Below are 15,759 nucleotides of genomic sequence, written 5' to 3'. Positions count from 1 at the left end.
ATCTCCAGAACAATCACATGCCGAGCAAACCCTTACAATTGGCCCCAAGTTCCCGGCGTCCCTTAAATGGGACAGGGGTGCGAAGAATCTCCGGGCTCAAAATAGTGTCCACTTTTAAAATCGCAACTTGGAATGTCAGAACTCTATATGAAGCTGGCAAATTAAGAAATGCCATAAGAGAAATGAAGAGGCTGGGCATCCGGATTTTGGGAATTTGCGAGAAAAGATGTCCAGGATCTGGAAAGTGTCAACAAGATAATACGACAATGTATTACTCTGGGAATGATGAGAACAAACATCGACATGGTGTAGCTGTAATAGTAGATGAAGAAATCAATAAATCAGTAATAAATTGGATTCCATTTTCTGAAAGGATAATGCTGTTACAACTTAAGGGAAACCCCGTTAACATAAATATCATCCAAGCTTATGCACCCACAGCTGATAAAAGTGAAGCAGATGTTGAAGAGTTTTATGAACACCTAAAAGAGATTAAAAATCTAACAAAGAAACATGATATAAACATAGTGATGGGTGACTTCAATGCAAAAGTGGGAAGAGAGGGGTGATGGAGAAATTGTTGGAGAACATGGCTTAGGCACCAGAAATGACAGAGGAGATCGCCTAGTCCAGTTCTGTCAGGAAGAAGATCTAACAATAGCAAATACCTGGTTTAAACTTTCACCCAGAAGACTGTACACTTGGAAATTGCCTCAAGGTAACCGACATAACATTGTCATGTTATGTCTGTTATCTTGGTCAATTTATCAGTATGTAATCAATAAAATTGATTACATACTGATAAATAAAATATTCCACAGTAGTATAAAGAGTGCAAAGACTTATCCTGGAGCAGATATCTCATCAGACCACAATCCCATAGTTGTAGAAGTACGTCTTAGATTAAAATCAGGTAAAAAATCACAAAAGAAGAAAAACGAAAATTGATGTAGAAAAACTGAAAGACCCGAACATAAATAAAAGTGCCAAGACACAGCTTAACCTGCCATTACAACAGATCAACATAGAAGAAAATAAAAGAGTGGTGAGATTCTTTCTCTTATTGATACAAGAAGAATGTACAAAAACAAAGACCTAGCCAGATATACAGAAACACATAACATCATCAAGAAAAAAATAAAAGAAGCCACGGAAAATTGCATGAAAAATTTATGTACTGAAATTGAACTGCTTCAGAAGAAACATGATAATTTCAATCTGTATAAGAATATCAACGAAATTCCGAAAAACTCAGGAAAAAGCAAATAGTGTCTCTAAGAGACGAAAATGGAAAAATAGTTCTAGAAGAAGAGAATAAAGCACAGATTTGGATAAAATATGTAACAGAACTTTTCAATGATACTAGACAGAAGCCTATAAATATAAAAGATAATATTCAAGGACCAGCAATCATGAAATGCGAAATAGAGAATGCAACGAACAAGTAAAACAGGAAAAGCCAGTGGACCAGATGGTGTGCAAACAGAATTTTTAAAATTAATAGAACCAGATAACATCAAACTTCTTGAAAAACTATTTAATAAAATATATGAAAGTGATGAATTTCCATCAGATTGGCTCAAATCTACATTTATCACTGTCCCAAAGTGAAACCCAAAGTGAATTCCTTCCGACTTATTAGTCTAATGAGCCAAACATTAAAAATATTTTTGAAAGTAATTCATAATCGCATTTATAGAAAAAGTGAAGAAACTCTAAGTGAAACACAATTCGGTTTTCGGAATGGTTTTCGTACTAGAGAGGCCCTTTTCTGTACCCAAATATTGATACAAAAATGCATAGAAAAACAGAAATCTGTCTTTATGTGTTTCATAGATTTTGAAAACGCATTCGACAAAGTCAGACACACCAACTTAATAGAAGTCCTTCAACAAATAAGGCTAGACGAACAAGACATAAGACTAATAACAAATCTGTATTGGAATCAGTCAGCTACCGTTCAATTAGACAACATTACCACCAGTGATATTAACATCAAAAGAGGAGTGAGATAAGGATGTGTGCTCTCACCACTCCTGTTCAACATATACGCAGAGGTAATCTTTAAAAAATCATTGGAAGAATGTCCAGAGGGAATCACAATAAATGGAAAAATTGTTAACAACCTTCGACATGCAGATGACACCGTGCTAGTTGCAGTTAACATTATGGATCTTCAAAAACTCATTGACAGAATATACATAGAAAGCCAAAGAATGGGAATAAATATAAACATCAACAAGACAAAATACATAATCATCAGCAAACATCCAGCCTCATCAATGAAACTGACACTCAATGGGAAAAATATCGATCAAGTGTCAAGATATAAATATCTTGGTTGCTGGCTTAATGAACGGTGGGATCCAGAAATAGATATAAAGACAAGGATTGAAGTTGCACGGCAGTCATTCATGAAAATGAGAACACTATTCTGCAATAAAGACCTAAACATGGAAGTCAGATGCCAAATGCTGAAATGCTACGTGTGGTCTATTCTGCTCTATGGAGTTGAAACATGGACATTGAAGGCGACAACCATCAAGAAAATCGAAGCCTTTGAGATGTGGCTATACAGAAGAATGCTAAAGATATCATGGACAGAAAAAATTACCAATGAAGATGCCTTAATTCCATTGGCAAAGCTAAACATCTTGTAGAAATAATCAAGAAACGAAAAACATATCTTGGCCACATCATGAGAAACAACAAATACGAACTTCTACAAACTATTTTGGTAGGAAGAATAAAAATAATAAATAATAAAAAAAAGGAACTAGAGGAAGAAAAAGAATATCATGGTTTGACAACATCAAGATATGGACAGGAAAGAGCAGTGCACAACTGCTCAGATTAGCACAAGAGCGCAGTTTGTTCGCCAAGATGGTCGCTGACCTTCGATAGAAGATAGCACAATAAGAAGAACACTAGGTCTGTCTTTATTTATTTTTTATTTTTTCCTGGAACTGACAAGAGTGCCCCCAGCCCAAACCGGAAGAAACTTTTCCACACTATTGCCTCACTGCTGCTAAACTTATAAATGGACAACAACGATCTTCTGGTATTTCCTACAAAATCTTGCTTACCAGAGTTAGAGAGAAAGAGAGAGAGAGAGAGAGAAATGATATTTGTCTTATATAAGAAGCCTTTCAATACTATAGATTTCCGTATATTTTAGTCTTGAACATATTTCTGAAGCTGAATATCCTGAACTTCTTAACGATTAACATGGTAGCCTGTGATAAAATCTTGCTGAAAACCAGTGTTTGTACCAACCACTTTGCTTCAAATTTTCGCCGATGTGAAAATCTTTTACAGCAGAAGTTTATTTCTGTAGTAAAAATAATATGAATATCGAATCAAGTGTTTCCTAAAAAAAAAAAAAAATTAAAAGAAAAGAAAGAAAAATATCTCAGTGTTATTAAACCATTAAGGATAGTCAAAAGCAAGAATGTTAACGACAGGGGTTCTCACATTTAACTGATCAAGTGCGAAAAATGAAATATTCTTTTGTTTTTAATGGTAAAAAATGAATGGGAAGGTATTAAATATTTTACTCATCTTATATATCATAAAAATCATTTAAAAAAATTCTGTAATGCCTTTTTAGAACAACTGAGCCTAAGATATCAATGATTTCAATAGTCACCGGGGAGGAGAATACAGCAGACAACTGCCCATTTCATGATCATTATCCTAACAGGCATATATAATTGCCTGAAACAGCATTAGGGCTAAGGTTAAAGTCGATATTTTCGAATATTGGTTAAAATCTATAACCTATATATCTCGGGAAAAAAATCTTACTTGTCTGTGTAACTCATCGACTCACATAGAGAAACGGTGAAAAAAAGGCCTAGAAAAATTTTATCTAGTCTGCAACTGGAATTGAACTGATAACAACTTTTCTTTTAACGGTCTAGTGCTATTAATGCAAATGACCCTTTCCAAAGGGCTACAAAGGCTCCATTCATATGCATCATGTACTGACATAATATTAACAGGATCTGCATAGTCTAGTCTCGTGATAACTTCTGTGTTTGCTAGGTCTGCAAAAGGAAGGTGATTTAACTTGGATTCTATAATTAATTAGAGAAACGTTTTCTAAGCTTTTATCCAGTGCATTCCAAAATTAGTCAATTTTTGGTACAGGCAATCATGGTTTTTTTAGTCGAGCGGAACTTCGGTTTTTAATTCCAACAGCTTAACAAAATCAATCATAGAACACACACACAGGAATAGATGCAAATATATTATAGCTAACATTAGAAATCTTTCTTAATGTTAGCTATAAACTTTTCTAATATTATAGCTAACATTAGGAAAGATTTCTTCTTAAGGATTACGCAGTGGGAATTCACTCAATGTCCACGATAATGAGTGAAGACTTCCAAAAAAAAATTAGGTCTGAAAGAGTGCTGCTTCCTTCCATTGGATAATAAACAAGCATAAAAGGATATTTCGATAATAAAGATTAGAGATGGAGATGTTAGATTTAACGATCCACATTATAACTTCATTGGGAATCACTGCTCTAAATCTTAGTCCATTTCGATACAAAGTATTTGAGAAAAATGTGTCTGTATAATTTTTTCAACTTAGTCTGTATTGAATAGCAACATTTTCAACTTAGTCTGCATTGGATAACAGCATCACGTTTCCTTTATAACCAATATCTTGCAACTTGCCCAAAGATTTTGGTAATGATAAAGAGGTTAATCCCATCTCTGTAGTTTACTATGCCAATTTGAATAATTTACCGGTTCCCAAGTTAATCGAAGGACAAGAGTGGGTTTTCTTCTGGAAACTCAGGTTTTTCATCCAGTAAACTCAAGAAAATCGACTACAGAACTCACACAATTTCGGACAAGAACATATCCTGTTACGGTTAGGTACTAAGAGATGGCAGCACTTGTTTGTCAGTCTCTTTATCGGTTGCCACTTATAATTAGTGACAGCCTTGGGATAGCTATCTCTGATTGGATACCTGTGGAGATTGAACTGTCCACTCATCCTCCAAAAGTTGAATAGTGCTAAAACGGTCTCGCCTACTCCTTATAAGGGAAAGCGTTATGTGATTTATATATAATGCCTATCAATCTGTCTACTAAAGCACGCATTTGTTGTTTGCTTGAGTATAGGTAGAGTATGAAGATGGAGTTCTTAATGCGAGCCACCACTTATATCAAAAGTAAGCTGAATTTTATTTTAACTGCTTTATTTTTTCTGTTTGACCAGGGCTAGGACAGTGGATGAGAATTTGAATAGAATGGGAGATGAAGACCTTCATGCCTCTGAGGATAATTTCTGTGACTCAATTGCAGCATGTCTTATGGTTGGATGACCTAAAACATTAGTCACACCATGGTAAGGAGAAGTAAAAGTTTTGGAGGTCATCCATTTAACGCCATTGTAGTGATAGAGGATGCAAGCTCAGGAGTAGTCTGAGGAAAAGCATTCCGTGAGAGAGGAGATTTACACGGAATTGTGGTTCCCAAGAAGAGGGATTTTATGGTGTATCGGAATGGAGAACTAGTTAAAAAGAGATCTTGAGTATTGGGAGAGTGAAGAAGGTTATTAGGAATTCATGTTATTATATGAACTATTTGCATTAGGTCGTTGCTTAGCGTAAAGATTTCCGCCACTTGTTCAGGTTGGTGGGTGGTGTCAGAAAGAGCAGCGAGTTGGAATTATGATGTTGAGGTCGCCTAGGTAGATGAGTTCCATATTCGATGCTGGATTACAGATGATGAAGTTTCATGGAAAGGAAGAGCTCTGATTAGTTATCAGAATTTGGTGAACGGTAAATGCAGCAGGTGAATATTACTAAATGATGTAAGGAAACCTTGAACTAGAGGAAGTCGAAAACAGGGGATTCTAGTTCAGCCACATACTGGAAAGCAGTTCCTGATCTCACAAATGGCACCATACTAGCCTTGTGGCGAAAGGAATTGTGAAGTGTATAATTTGGACATTGGCAATGGACAGTAGTGGATGTAGATGCTATTCGAGTTTATATCAAGAGAAAGGGTCTGGTCTGCATGACTGTAAGTGATGGTGAATGTCATTTATATTGATGTTAATGAAACGGATGTAAAAGGGAGTTTTTAATGAGGAAATTCAGGCATAGTTTGCATGTGGTGATTGGTAGCGTTGTTTATTTTTTTTATTGGAATTGGTTTAGGAGGAAGATTTCTTTATTTTTTTTTTTTTGTAGCAGCGCCACTGTCATTGTAATATTTATAACGCGAGCTTGACAATTTGTCCAGCATATCACTACTTAGACTCCCTCTCCAGGCACGACCCAGCAGAGTATGTGAAAGAGAGAGATTATACACCAGTTGATTGAGAAGCCTCCTGACTTGTTGCTGACATCTCCGTGCCCGCATACCGACTGACGGCTAGCCTGCGGCACCACAATTTTAATTGATGGTGGTGCCACAGGCTGGCCTGAAATGGAAGAGGTTATGGGTCTCTGTGTTTGGCTTAACCTTGAAGGGTGTCACTCCCACTGCATGGAGAAGAGAGAGAGAGAGAGGGGGGGAGCAAAAATTGGAATCCTTGAGTACTTATATACAGGAGACCAGCCACCATTGCAAAATGACATTAATATGCAAAAAAAAAAAAAGAAAAAAAAAAAGAAAAGAAACGCATACGAGAAAAATTGAAAAATTAAAAGTCTAATTCACTTAGTAAATAACTCTGAGTGTTTCAAAATGCAGTGTGCAGCATAACTTGCCATTATTTTCTGGTTTTCTGACAAAGCGATATTAATAGCTTTGTTATGTATATTTTCCTATTAGTACATCTTAGCCATGACAAATTGCCATGTCCTAGACTATGGAATTTGAGGTTCATGGCAGATAATGAAAATGATCTCATTGTCTGTCATGTGTATTAAAAGTATTTAATATAGGTTGTGCTTAAATTTAATAGGATAATTTGGAGTTTTACGAGGATAAAATTTTAAAAATATCGTGCTATTACAAAATCTAAAATCCCCATATTTGTTTAATTATTTTAAGTGAAGTATTTTAGATTTTGTGATGGATAGCATTATTTACAATGATATCGAACCATCTGTCTGCAAAAGCCTCTTGCATGAAAATAATCGTATACGAAGAAACACTTGTTATGCCTGCTTCAAATGAATATTATAGTTCTGGAGTGCTAATATATTTTGCTTTCATCTAACTTATGGTATCAATCATATCATAATCATTAACGAGAGGGTGGTGCGTGATTGGAATGGATTGCCATTGGATGTTGTGAGTGCAAGCAGTGTGGATGAATTCAAGAATAACTATGATATCTGGTGAGTGTAGTATGTGGCCTCCCTCGATGAGTCTCTGACTTCCTGGAGGTCTATCTTAATAATAATAATAATAATAATAATCCTCCCGAAGGAACACGGCCTTGTCGTGGCGGTGGGGCTTGCGTGCTTCAGTGATGTTGAGAGCTATTCTGGCGATTGCATAGCTACTGCAGGGCTCAACTGAGAAGCCAGACTAACAGTGTTCCATCCCCCCCATCTTAATGGTGAAAAGGAAGAAGAGATCCATACCGGATCAGTCGACGCCCTGGTCATCAAGGACTGCGTCAGATGTTGGGGAAGCTGCGCATCATGCGACAAGTGGGCTACAGGACCCAGCTTTCCTTGCTGGGCAATCAGAGTAGGAAGCTGAAAAGCGACTGGAAGAAAACAAACATAAAAAATGGACTGTAGATGAAAACAGAGAAAGTATGAAATGTTTTTACAGATCAACACCAGAAAAACGAGGTTTCAGAAAGCGTATACATTTAATTTGGAAACAAAAATTCCCAGAATCTGCAATAACAGAACAAAGACTTATGGACCAAAAGAATTTCATTTTCCGTAACAAAATATTTACTGAACTTGAGCTGCAAGAGTTACGTAATAAACCAACAACTCCAGTAACAGAAAATCACCAGGAGGTAGCTATATCAAACTTTGGAATTCAACTCAGTAAACATCAAGCTTACGACATACCTCAGAATGTTTTGACGGAAGGGCAGTGTAAAATGAAGTCAGGGATATTGGAACATATGAACTCCATAAATGACCGTATAAGACTACCACCATTAAAAGCTTTACAACAATCTAAGCTAAAACAGCTCCTCTTAGACGCAAATGCTGTAATTGAAACCATCACAACCAACAGTGTAAAGGAAACAAATCAGCTCCTATACAGCACAGACTGATATCATTTCAGTGAAGCTTGGTTGCAAACCGAAAGAGCAAAAGCCGAGGAGATGAAACAATCTGCACCATGGAAAATCCAGTTAGAACGAAAGGTCAACAGGCTTCGAGCTGATCTAAGCAACTTAAAAAGTTTTAAAGAAGGACGGTTGAAATAATTTGGCCAACAAAACAATTGCTGAAGTTACCGAAGAGCGAAAACAGCGACTGCACAGAAAATTAAAAGATATGAAGCAATTTGAAGCAAGAATAAACCAATGTGTACAAAATATGCAATTTCGACAGAGCCAATGTCAGTTCTTTCAGTCTCTCCAGAGAAATACAAATGCAAACCATCATTCGCCCGGAAAAGAAGAAACTGAAATTTTGGAAGTCAATCTGGGATAATCCTATTGAACACAATAAAAATGCTTCATGGATTAAGGAAATAGAATCAGAAATGAAACAAAAGCAAATGTAAAACGTCATTATCACTAAAGAAATGGTCAGTGCTCAAGCTAGAAAATTAAAAAAACTGGAGTGCACCTGGCAAAGACAAACTACATGGATTTTGGTTAAACATCTAACCCGTCTACATGATCGAATGGCAGAACAATTTAATTATTTGTTGCAGTCAGGCTCAGTGGAAGACTGGATGATATCTGGGCGTTCTTTTCTCTTCATGAAAGATAAGGATCCAGACCCAAGTAACTATCGTCCAATAACATGCCTACCAACTATGCTCAACCTGTTCACTGCAATCATAGCAAATTCCATATACCACTACTTATCAGATAATCAGATTTATCCGATTGAACAAAAAGGCAATTTTCAAAAATCTAGAGGAACAAAAGACCAGATCCTTATTAATAAAATGATTCTCAGAAACTCAAAAAGACGAAAAACTAATTTAAGCATGACATGGATAAACTACAAGAAAGCATTCGATTCCCTCCCACACTCCTAGATCCTAAAATCACTAAAAATATTTGGAATTAGAAAAAAACATATGTTCGTTTCTGGCTACTGCTATGAAATCATGGAAAACAACATTAATAGTGAATAATGAACGATTTGGAGATATCAGCATTAAACGTGGAATTTTCCAAGGTGATTCCTTGTCACCATTGCTCTTCAACATTTCTTTGATAACTTTGTCTATGATTCTGAAAAAAACAAAACTTGGATATGAAATTCCTAAATATAATATTAAAATTTCCCATCTGTTGTATATGGACGAATTGAAGCTATATGGAAAATCGGCCCAACAAATAGATTCTTTATTGAATGCAGTTCGTATTTTCATTCAGGACATCATAATGGAATTTGGTTTAGATAAATGCGCAATTTTATCTATTAAACGAGGAAAAATTAATGACGCTAGCAATTTTGATTTTGATCGAGAGAAATATATAAAAGCAATTTTAGCTGACGAACACTATAAATACCTAGGAATATTAGAAGCCAATGATATTCTCCACTCGAAAGTTAAACAACAGGTAGCATCAGAATACACTAAAAGAGTTTACAATATTCTGAAAACAAAACTAAATGGATTAAACACAATCAGAGCAATGAATTTTTGGGCTATACCAGTGATCCGATACACAGTTGGCATAATAAATTGGACAAAAGAAGACCTGGAAAAACTAGACCGCAAAACTAGAAAACTAATGACTATGCATCATGCATTACATCCACGAAGTGATGTTGACTGGTTGTACCTGCCGAGGAGAATAGGTGGACGGGATCTGCTGCAATTGAGACAGACTGTGGAAGAAGAAGAAATTGGTTTAAGAAATTACATCGACAATAGCTCTGAGCCAATTCTTCAAGCAATTACAGAAGAAGGCATTCTAAAAGCAACAGGAAACAAATCCTATTACAAAAAGGAACAACAAAATATCCGATATGTGCGCTGGAAAAATAAATCCTTGCATGGCCAATTTCTTCGAGATACTGAGGACAAAATTGACGTGAACAAGACATTGGCAATGGCTACAACAGGGATACATTAAAAAAGAAACAGAAGGATTTATTCTAGCATCTCAAGAACAGGCATTATAAACTAATGCAATCAAAACAAAAATTTTCAACGTCGATAATAACAGCAAATACAGATTATGCGATCAGAAAGATGAGACTGTAAAACATCTAATCAGTGCCTGCAGCAAGATAGCTGAAACTGACTTTATCTACCGCCATGATCAAGTGGCCAAAATAGTTCCTTGGCAGGTATGCAAGAAATATGGCTTTCCGACGTCTGATAAATGGTGGCAGCATTAAATAGAGACAGTATTGGAAAACGAAACAGCAAAAATTCTCTGGGACTTTAGAATACAAACTGATCGGCATTTGGAACACAATAGACCTGACATCACAATTATCGAACATTGACAGGTTTGGATTATTGATATCGCAGTACTCAGTGATAACAACATCAACAACAAAGAACTGGAAAAAATGACTAAATATCGAGATCTGGCAATCGAAGTTGGCCGACTGTGGTTTAAACACACCAAAGTCATCGCAATAGTTATCGGTGCACTTGGTGCAACTTCAAAGAAGCTGCCCAACTATTTACAGCAATTAAAAACCAATGAAGTGACCCCATATGACCTACAAAAAACAGCATTACTTGGAACAGTCTATATTTTATGACGCTACCTGACGGACATTCTTAGATTCTTGGGTAGAATCTGAATTATTCTGAATCACCAGTCAAATTTTTATTTATATGATATCTTGTTTTGACTGTGTATCAATTATGCCAATAAAATAATAATAATAATTAATCACAGATTGAGTTGCTGTGAGTTGCAGCGTCTGTCAGGTGGAGGAAGGGTGATATGATGGAAATATATAAGTTGGTGACTGGGGTTTTATTGAATAGATACACGAGAATTTTTTTCAATAGATGGTAATAAGGAAAAGGTCAAGAGGTCATTCATAGAAACTGAACAAGGGTTTTGTGAACAGGGGAGTGAGAAGAATTTTTCTTATGGCGAGTAGTGAGGGAGTGGAATATGCTGTTAGTGAGAGAATGGTGAGTGCTACATTGGTGAATGAGTTTAAGGAGTTGTATGACCGATGTTATGTGAGAGTGATTAATTATTCCGGAAAGTTGTTTTTGTTGTTTTAGGTTTTTAAAGTAAATATGTCGTACATGCTGATGCTATGCGTCGAGTGATCCTTCCATGTTGAGTCTCGGAAACTGCGAAGTTGCCAGTTTAATGATTATTTTAAGCAATGATTATTGCATTTTGACTTTTTAGCAGTTTACTTTAATTATGCGTGGTATTAGTATTTAAGGTATACCACCAAACGTATGTTATCATGATAATTGATATGAAGAACCAAGTGAATCTATGGTTACATTGCCATTACTGGTGATGCAACCATGGTTTGAATATTAATGGAAATTTATATGCATGTGTTTTATGACGACAACAATGATAAGTAACGATATTGTTAAGCACTGGTTAATACCATATTATATTGTCAAAACAGTTCTCGATGAACATTTACTAAATCATCTATCAACTTAGAATTATTTAGATCTGGGAAATTACTAACACCAAAAAACATTCAACTGAAGGAAAACAGTGCAGCAACAAAAAGTTAATTCTCCTCTATCATCGGTATGGATGTCAAATATTCTTTGCTGTTTCGGACTGGGTCGACTTAATACAATGTCAGAAATATGGATAATCGGAAATCAGAATGCCAGCTATTAAAAACAATTCTCGCATTTACTGCGCCATTAACAGGAGCAATTCTTGGTGTAGCAACATTTCGTTTGATCGAAAGTTACGGTGGGTCGAATGTTTTAAAGAAAATAAATTCATTCTAAAAAAAAAAAATTAACTTCATAAATTGATTAAAAGGTCATGCATTATTTTAATCCATTGTAATTATGGTTAAAAGTGATAGGCCGAATATATTTCTTCTTTCTGTTTTTCTTGTGTGCGTGTGCATTGTTCTAAGCACCCTCACTCACAAAAAAAAAAAAAAGAAGAAAAGAAAAACAATAAATTACATATACGTTTATTTATATTAGGGTTTTTTTTTTTTTTTTTTTTTGAGTTACTGCTACATTGTCAGTTATGAAGTTATCGAAACTTCCTTGTTACTGTAGATTTGTTTTGATCATGATGGATCAGGCACTGAGATTTGAAAGCATTGCTCTTTTTGAATATCTTCTCTGAGTTATAGGTATTAAGTTAGGTATCCTGACGATACATTATTTTAAATAAACTGACTGACAATATTCTTCTCGCTTTCAATAAGTACTAGTAGAAGTTGTATTATGAAGAAAGGGAGAGAATAGAATATGACAGCAAGGATTGTAACAAAAACATGTATTAAAACTTTTATTTAGATTTATTTTATTTGAATATTTAATCAATAAGAGAGAAATTAGTCGGAACACTAAATTAGCTGTATGCAAGACAGTGTTCAAACCAGTTTTAACTTATGGGTCAGAAGTAAAGCACTTGACCAAAGACTAGAGACCGCAGATATGAGAGTCCTGAGAAAGATTAGAGGCATGAACAGATGGCATCAATGGCAATATCATATTAAAAACGAGGATATTAGGAAAGAACTTGACATTGTTAGCATCCAGGAATGCGTTAGCAGAGCTAATCCCAGGTGGTATGGTCACTTAAACAGAATGGGAGAGGAAAGATTAGCAAAACAAGTGTTCTCTGCCAAGTTGGCAGCAAAACGACCCAGAGGAAGACCAAGGTATAGGTGGATTGATATGGTACGAAGTGCCTTAGACAATAGAAATGTAAGATCTGATAATGTCTTGACAAGTAACAGACTGATTTAGAGGAAAATTGTAGATAGGAAGTTAGTAATGATATAATTTTTTCATGTAATACTATCATATCCTGTACACCCCTTGTGGGTACATGCAGGAATTTGATGATGATGATGATGATGATGAATATTTAATCAAGTTTGAACGCAATTAAATGTTTTCGTTCATTACAGTGTTTGCTGTTAAACAATCTTAAAATTGTTTTTATATATATATATATATATATATATATATATTTTTTTTTGTCGGTAGCCAGAAGATGATCCTGGAAACGAATTCATACTTTACATGACATTATTACATATACCGTTCGCTCGGTTAGCCTAGTGGCTATGCGCCTCGCAACCATATGCCTGGGGAAGGAGTATCCTAGGGTCGATTCTCGTCTATGACGTGAGGAGCTTAAGGATCTTCCTCAGCCATATTAGCCGGTCTTGGGCGTGGACAGCAGGGTTTTCCCCCCAATTTATCCGAGGTTTAAGCAGGCGAACTGCTTCCGCGAACACACAGGCTACATTTCTCTAGAATGTAGACTCTAGAATGTGTCGTATATAGCAGCCCCTAAACAATAACGAAAGACTATAACACCAACATATATATATATATATATATATATATATATATACACACCTTGGAATGAATGTTGTCTACAGTTTGGTTTAAACCCACGTGTTCCGATAATACTGTTTCTTTTTTCCTATATTTTCTTGTTAAAGAAAGAGGAACATTTATCAGGATGTTAAAATCAAATAGAGAGTTCTCTTATCCTACGAAATTTTATTTATATATTTTTAATTTAAATTCAAATACAGAAACAAGAAAAAAATCATATTTTATCCCAACTACAACTGCTAGGATTCTACTCTCTCCATGAACCGTCTTTATTTTCCAGTTAAAGTTTGATTTATCGAGAAGGAATATCCTTGAAATCAAAATTTTCCTAAATTTACATAACTGGAGACTGTTTTTTTTATGATTTTTTTAATTTTCGTATAAATTTTACTTGCAAAGCATTCTTCGAATGTATTGTTATTAAAAGTGGTAAAAATATTAGAAAGTTTATGAAAGGGAAGTAGTTCTTGTAAGATTCATTCGAATTTTTTTTTCATGATTTAAAGTATATACATGTTTATAATAATGATAGCATTTCTCACATTCCCACAGAGGCCAAGACAGCAGCAGAACGGGCAGCCAGAAAGATTCAAAGATGTTGGAGACTTCACAGACTTAAGAAGCATTCCCAGAAATTATTGCACAACGTTTTCGCAAAATATGAGAGTGCTACAGAAATTCAGACCACCTGTTCCGGATATCGACAGAGGCAGCCCTACACTAAAGTCAAAAGACAATCCTTAGAATTGCAACTACCAGAGCTGTTTGGTACCAGTGACAACACACAAACGGAGCAAAAAGTAGGGTTTGATTTTACTAATTTGTCTGTATTTTAATCAATAGCAGTTAACGTGTATTAGTCATTTATTAACACAGGCTATTACTGTGTGTATGTATGTATCTTTTATTTATGGATTTGCTGCCGTGGTACTTAGGAAAGTGTTTAAAGTTTATTATTATTATTATTATTATTATTATTATTATTATTATTATTATTATTATTATTACGTGACACTTCAGAGGAGTCCAAGGACTCATCGCAGGAGGATACTCCACACCAATGCACTGTTTACAGTGCTCAATCATCTATCTACACACAACTTCAGCATCCACTACCAACCAGTGGTGTAACTAGAGCTTTTGCCGCTAGGGGCGGTCCCTGAGTTTGCTACCCTCTCGATACACATCAAAAATACTACAAAAAGTCAAAATGGCGTATAGAGAAATAAATTAAAACACTATGTTTCTTTTTGAAGTAAAACCTTAATTTCAACAATCTAAAATGTTATTTTTCTTGCTTTTCTGTTAGCAAAATCGTCGATGACATTGGCGAAGTCTATTTCATAGTAATGTAGGTAATTCTTAATCAATTTTATTTAGAAAAACTCCTCTCACAACTAGCAACACTTTCAGCAATTGAGAGGAAAAATCAGTAGTATTACAATATTTGGAAATGAGTTCTCGAGACTGTATTTTAGAATTAACTGCAAAAGTTCAAAAAGGTTCAAAGTGTCGCCCGGGGAGTACCTCATCCCCCCCCCCCCTCTAGCTACGCCTCTGCTACCAACTAATGGTATTTATACTTGTCAACTGGCATATGTACTCTGGCCTTGAAGAAAATTTATATATTTTATCTTATTATTTTTTTCTTTTTCAGAAGAGCATTCTAAGTTATGAAAACCAAAAAGTGGACATCCATTACCAGATGGTACTGGGATTATGTAGACAGTCATCACCTATATCATTTGAGAGCGTTTTCCCCTTCAGGTCAGTGAGACACAATCTATTATACTGTTTTATTTTGAATTCTGTGTCTTAATATACCGCAGTGGAAGCGAACTGAAATAAACGTTTCGTTGAATATTTTAATGATCTAACAACTCCTCACTACTGAAGTACTGGAAGGTAATCTCATATATGCATAACGACTTAATGGCAACAGAATGTGGAATTTCAAAAAAAAACAAAAAAAAAAAACAACGGATTGGCGAAAGTTCGAATGCCGCGAAATGGGTATGGTACAGAGGCTAATGCTGGTCTTGAAATTCACGCTTGCTCTTGTTATCATTCAGGGAGTGAGAGCTGTGATTGAAGTCTGATTAGCGGAATAATGAATTAC

Source organism: Typopeltis vanoorti, chromosome 15, assembly GCF_054136105.1.
Source record: "Typopeltis vanoorti isolate ZY-2024b chromosome 15, IOZ_Tvanoo_1.0, whole genome shotgun sequence".
In the NCBI taxonomy this organism is placed as follows: domain Eukaryota; kingdom Metazoa; phylum Arthropoda; class Arachnida; order Uropygi; family Thelyphonidae; genus Typopeltis; species Typopeltis vanoorti.
This window is presented reverse-complemented; position numbering follows the sequence as displayed.